Genomic DNA, 6,915 nt, shown 5'->3' with positions numbered 1-6,915 from the left:
TTTACTGCTTCTTGTGTCTGACTGAATGGCAAGCTGCCTGGCTTCTGGCCCCTAACATGTCCTTCTCTTTCTCCCACAATCTCTTCTCTTGTTCTTCTCTCTGTCAACCTTGCCTATCCCTCTCCTGCCTACTTATTGACTGTTAAGCTTTTTATTAGACCAGTCAGGTGCCTTTAGGCAAGTAAGATGAAACAGCAACACATTCAGTATAAACAAATGGAACACACCTTTACCCAGTTAAAGTAATAATCCACAACCCTCCTCCCCTACCATTCAGACAAGTTTAGGGAGTGGATGGAAGTGGATGCTATTCCGTGTTTCCTATCACCTTAACATAGACTGAGCCAGATCAACTTCCGAGGGAAAAGGTTTTACTTAGCCTCACAGTACGAGAGGAATTTGTCTGGTTGACTGTCGCATTGCTTTGAGCTTGCAGCAAGACATCAAGTGGTGGGAAATATAAGTGGCCAAGGAGAACTGTGTAGCTCACAGCTCACTACAAATTTGGTTCAGAATTGTGGTAGTGCTCCTCTTCTTGCCCAGTCAGATTAAAAAAATGTCTACGAAATGAGAACCTTTCAGAGGCTCAGACCCTCACATGCTCTTGCTTTCCTTCCTTCTTTGCAGCTCTGAAGATAAGTTGTAACCTAAGGTTGCCCTTGCCCCTAAATATGTGTCTGATAGACTGAGCCCAGGAAGGCTGTGAACAACACACTCAGCCATCAGCTTCCACCTCATCACTATAGCTGGACAAAAGATTTCATCTTTTGTGCCTTGGTTTCTACATCTGTCAAATATCCTTAAAAAGTAACTTCTTATTCCTTGTACAGGACAAAATGTGAACATTTGATGAGATTTTTGGTTCTTCTTTTACTATTAGAGAGACAGTTACTGCACATCTGAGAGCAGTGGATTCTCTGTACTCTAGAGTCTAAAGACTAGAATATGATAAAATACTTCTTACATTTTTCTGTTGGAGTGTAGACATTCTACTCTGGTTAAACATGAAATCTATGAACTTGGCCATGCCATAGTTTTGTCCGAAGACCCAACCCAGGTCACCATCATGTAAGACCACCAGGCAGGCAGGATTTGCCACCCTGTGTTCTCTCAGAAAAGAGAAGGAAGGGGCTTGTAGTAATTTGGGTCCAATAAACTCATAGGGAGTGGCACCATTGGGAGGTGTGACCTTGCTGATGTAAGTGTGGCCTTTTTGAAAGAAGTGCGACACTGCTGGGGCAGACTTTGAGGTCTCCTTTGTTTAAGCTTCTCTCAGGGTCACAGTCTACTTCCTGTTGCCTGCAAGATACAGGAATCTCACCTACCTCTCCAGCACCCTGTCTGCCTGCATGCTGCCATACTCCCCACAATGATGATAATGGACTGAACCACAGAAATTGTAAGTGACCCCAATGAAATGTTTTCCTTGTAAAAGTTACTTGGTCATGGTGTCTCTTCACAGCAATAAAAAATCCTAAGATAGAATTTTTGTGATATAGGTTTTTGTTCTTCATTTAGTTCACACAGAAGTAAGCTGACAGAGGGATGGTATCAGCAGAATGAAGTGTAAGGTTAACAGAGCACCTGTGGAGCCCTTCCAAAGGGCATTTGGCATCATCTTAATTCACAGAACAGGTCTCAGAGGCCTACACACCAAGTCTCTTGGTCAAGACTGGAAATTGGCATGGGTGGAATGTTGACCCTATTAGTCTGCTGTTCAAACTCACATCCTTCGCACGATATTCATTGGCCTTGGCAAGCATGTTGACCCTGAAAAACTCAAGATACTCTGAAACCTAAAGCAAAGCAAGCATGGCCTTAGAGTGCTCACAGACTGGAAGAGAAGACAAGTTAACAATCAAAGTAAAACCACATTATGCTAAGTACTTTGGGGAAAGATTTCTATGACACTGTGTGAGACAGCCTCCAACCCTCTCCCCTTCCAACAGCCCCCCCACCCCCCCATGCACCCGAGGTTACCTGGCTCTCTTGTCTATTTCCAATCTCCAGGAGGATAGCTACATGATTTTCATCAGGTTCACCTTCTTATTTAGCTTCTCTAGGATCACGAATAATAGGCTCAAAGACCTTTAATTATGGTTAGAATCCACTTATGAGTGAATACATACCATATTCCTCTTTTTGGGTCTGGCTTACCTCACTCAGTAAGGCGTTTTCTATTTCCATCCATTTGTATGCAAAATTCAAGATGTCATTGTTTTTTACCGCTGAGTAAAACCTAATGTGTATATGTTCCACACCTTTTTTAACCATTCTTCTGTTGAGGGGCACCTAGGTTGTTTCCAGGTTCTGGCTATTACAAATAGTACTGCTATGAACATAGTTGAACAAATGCTTTTGTAGCATGTTAGGGCATCTCTTGGGTATATTCCCAAGAGTGGAACAGCCTCCAAAATCATTGGCTAGGAGCTTTATGACAGGGTCTGTTGCATTAGATCAGGTACCTAGCATGCTCCCTTTTCTAGATTAAGATCTGAAAAAAATACTACTTCCCTTAAGAGCCTCTCAGAGTCACTTTGTGTGTAATCAGTATGGAATTGGCCTTCTCTAAATGAAGCAGATGACTTTAGGCACAGTTAATCAGTTATAAAGGACAGGTAAGCTCTTCCGGTCTCTTTGGCCTCGGCGGCAGAAGCAAGATGACGAAAGGAACGTCATCCTTCGGAAAGTGTCGCAACAAGGCACATGTTGTGCAGCCGCTGTGGCTCTAAGGCCTACCACCTTCAGAAGTCTACCTGTGGCAAATGCGGCTACCCTGCCAAGCGCAAGAGAAAGTATAACTGGAGTGCCAAGGCTAAGAGACGAAACACTACCGGGACCGGGCGGATGAGGCACCTAAAAATTGTCTACCGAAGATTCAGACATGGATTTCGTGAAGGGACAACCCCTAAACCCAAGAGGGCAGCTGTTGCAGCATCCAGTTCATCTTGAGGATTTCAATCTGTCATAAAATAAATGTTCTGGTTTCAAAAAAAAAAAAATAAGAACAGAGGGTCTTAAAAGAAAGCCATTAAATGAAAACAGACATTGGCTGGACATATTAGAGCCATTATCTGCCTACGGCAGGCTCCATCCCAGCCCTGCTTCCTCGGACTAGAGTAACAACACAACCTGCTCTAAAGAACTGGGACGGCAAAGGGAATCTTCTTTGCTTCAGCCACAGAATTCGTATTTGTTGCCAACAGAAAGATTCTCCATTCTCTTCCTTAGCCCTATTTGGGAACACATGAAGGGGAGAGTTTGACAAGGGGAAGCCACTAGGAAAGGTTGCTTGCTTCTGCAGCAGAATCACAGTATCTTAGCCATTTCTTAGTCTAGAGTATTTCCGGTCAGATATCTTACCAAGAGAATTTAATCTGACTCAGGGTTCTGGAGGTCAAGGATGTGGCACTGGCCTCTCACTCTGGTGAAAGCACAAGGTTTGAGGGCACGGGTTTTAGGGGCACAGGTTTTGAGGACATGGGTCTTCTGCCCTGTGAAGGGAAAATAAATCAACATATTTTCTTTTTAATGGGTCCAGGGGACAAAATTCAGTCCATGACAACTAAGCATAAGATGATATCCTGATGAATATTTTAAAAATCAGAAAGTTTCAATAACTAAGAAACAAAGAGAGAATTTTCAGTCATTAATAACATCACCATTATTGTTTCATGAATTCAGGCAAGAATGCCACAACAAAGTAAGACCTTGGTAATAGGAAGTAAGGACAGGAGAGATTGAGAATGCTGTGCCCTCTTCATAATTTCTCCAATGAAAAGTCTTTAGGTTGGGAGTTCAAGAACAGTTGAAAAGTCTCTTGTAGAGAAGTCTGCTGTGTCCTTGGCCCTCATCAGTGTCTTGTGAACGTGGATGTCAGAGAAAGGTGACTGACAAATGAACAGAAATAGATTGCATTTTATGATTTATTACAAAACCTTCCTATGGCTTCCTCTTTCTATATCTTTTTATATATTTAGCTAGAGATAGGTAACAGAAGGATGTCAGTGTAGATTTAGTCTATACGCAAGATATTTTAGCTCTATAAATTTTTTTATGCGTGTGCAGCATATTTATTTTTTATGTATAAATTATGCATAAAGATTTCTATTTACATTTTTTATTATTACTTAAAAAATACCAATCCAAATTCCCATACCCTCCCCTCTTCTCAGTCTCCTCCCCCTCCCTCCACAGACCCTTCCCCCACCCCTCCAACCCTAAGGGAATGTCATGCATCCCACCCTGTGGAAAGTCCAAGGCTTTCTCCTCCCTTCTACATCTGGGTTGAGCAAGGTTTACATCCAAAAAGAAGAGGATCCCATGAAGCCGGTATATGCAGTAGAGGCACATCCCAGTGTCACTATCAGTGGCCCCTCATTCTGCCCCAGCTGTCAATCCCCTTCAGAGGGGCTTGGTTGTTCCCATGCTCATTCATTCCCAGTCCAACAAGCTTTGAGATTGGGACCTCAAAACGTAAAAAGTTACTTAACTGTGTGACAACCATTACAAAGAGTAGAACAAAGGGAGGAAAAGAATGAGGGAGGAGGGAGGGAAATTAGGGAAGGGGAGGGAAGAAAAGAGAGGCAGGGTGGGGAGAAGGGAGGTAGATCAGAGGGTCTTGCACTTCCACTAAACAGTTGCTTGAGAAATTAGGTCTTCAGCATTATTTTCTTTTTTCTTTTTCCTCTCCCCCACCCCATGCTTCCCTCAAAAAATTGTAGGAAAATAAACAAAGAGAGAAAAGAAAGTACAGAGGGGGAGGGAGGAAGAAGAAAGATCTCCAAATAGGTCATCTATTTCCTGGTACTTGGCAGGAGCAAGGTGTTGAGGGTTTCATGGTATGATTAACTAGACAGCCACACCAGAGAATAATCTCTATCCCCTTTGCCTAGGGAAGTTCCCTGTGTTTCACTCTATGATTGCCTGGGACATTGGTATGGGCAAGCATCTTTGGGACTAATTTCTGAAGGTAATAGTCATGAAGAAGAAACTGATATGATGCTGGGATCACTTCTCCCTGTTCAACAGTCATTAAAAGCAAACAACAACATAAATGGATAAGAAGATGATCTGCTATATGTGCTATACATGCTTCTGGAGGAGACAAAGTAGTTATCAAACTTACTCAGCTGTGAACACTGCAAGTAACAATAATGCCTGGCCAGCAAGACAATCCTCCTGGTGCAGCAGTGGGTCATTTTTTGATTGGATTAAAATCCTGCTCCACACAATGAAGCTCATACCTGGCACAATTATAAGACTAAAAACCTGTGTACATTGGTATGAGTAAGAATGATTTCCATAGGTTCTTCACAGGCACAGAACATTAACTAAGAAAGAAATTGGTACCAGGGAGTGAGATACTGCTGTGATAAGCCTAAATATGCTGTTGTTTGGAGGAATATGGAAGTCTTTGGACTAGAAAGGTCATTGACCATGTTAAGCAGGGCTTAGCGGGCCAGACTAGTAGGATCATTGAAGACAGTAGTACTGAAGGCAAAGTAGACTACGCAGGCACATCTCAAGAGATGTCAGAAGGGAAACATATTAGCAAGTGGCCTAAACACCATTCTTGTGACATTTTGGCAAAGAATGTGGTTGGTTTTTACCTTTGTTCTAAGATTTTGCTAGAGAATAAATTGAAGAATTTTGGGCTAATGTCATCTGCAGAGGAGATTTCAAGAAAGCCTTTTATTGACTGTGCTACATGGTTATTAGTGATCTACAAGGAGAAAAAGAGAAAGTTGGACACATACACACACACAAATGTAGTTTGATAGGAAAAAGAGTGTGACTCTGTATCTTCCTCCAGATCATTGGCTGCATTGTTCCACGAGGGTAAAGGGAACAGAAACAAGGAACAGGGTTCAAGACTGCTGTGGGAATGAATGGAGACAGACTTCCAGGAGACAGACTTTAGTGAATCAGCTCAACATTATCCCAGAGTATAAGAAGTTTATAGAATCGGAGAGTCTGGGGACAACCCCTAATTTGTATTAAGTGGCACTCTCCTTTTACAAGGTTTAGTATGTGACATTAGGGCCCTATAGCAGACCTCCTAATACAGTCAAGCAGAGATCCGTGTCAAGGGTCAAGCTAAAGATGAATCAGGCCTCTGGTTTAGAGGCAACTTTTAGATAAGATCAGTCCTCCAGGCTCAGGGACAATCTCCAGTTAAGGTCAGATAGAGGCAGGAAGTTCTGCTGGGGAGGGAAAGAGTCCCTTTACTTAGCTATTGAGATAAGCTACCAGGCCATGGGAAGCTACAACCTCTACCTGGCAGCAAAAACCTTTCAAGAAAAGAGAACTAGGAAATGTCATATTAGAGCCACGCCTTGTGCTCAAGGAGATAAGAAGTTTAATGAAAAGACTGGAGAAGTTTTCTAGGATAGAACAACCCTGGAAAGCTTATGCAAATATAATTCAAGTAAAGGGCTAGGTTCCAGTACCAGCAAGAACAACTTGGCAGCTTTGGCCACACAGTTCTGGATTTAGGATCAAGAAGGATGCAAGAAAGGGGTTATGAAATGTTCTCCCATAGTTAAGGAAAGCCACTGAGGTCAGGCATACGGCAGGAGAGTCTTTGCATGGAGGCCCAGACAGATATTACCTGAAGCTGTCAAAGTAAAGTGTGGATTGCCTTAGAGACCTCAGTGTTGGCTATGCCAGAGCTCTGGGACCTGCCAAGGAGATCTGCTGACAAGGCACAGATCTGGCCCAAGAGAAAGAAGTGTGATGAATCATCAAAGTTAGGATTTGGAGATCTGAAGAATGCTTTGACATTAGACATAAAGACACAGGATTTGAAAGTTTGTTCTGTTTGTTTTCAGTCTTTCTTTGGTTAGTATATCCTCACTATCCTTTCCTTCCTTTAGGAACAATAATGTATATCCTGTGACATTGTATCCTGAA

The 6,915-nt window shown here is 42.5% G+C and overlaps 1 pseudogene; it reads left to right on the top strand.

Moving 5' to 3' along the window:
- The first annotated feature begins 2,639 nt into the window (after window positions 1–2,639).
- On the top strand, window positions 2,640–2,996 carry LOC125408252 (large ribosomal subunit protein eL37-like; annotated as a pseudogene).
- The last annotated feature ends 3,919 nt before the right edge of the window (window positions 2,997–6,915 follow it).

This window comes from Myodes glareolus, chromosome 4, assembly GCF_982192425.1.
Source record: "Myodes glareolus chromosome 4, mMyoGla1.1, whole genome shotgun sequence".
NCBI classification, from domain to species: domain Eukaryota; kingdom Metazoa; phylum Chordata; class Mammalia; order Rodentia; family Cricetidae; genus Myodes; species Myodes glareolus.
Note: the sequence above shows the minus strand (reverse complement) of the source record. Positions and strands in the feature narration are given on the sequence as shown.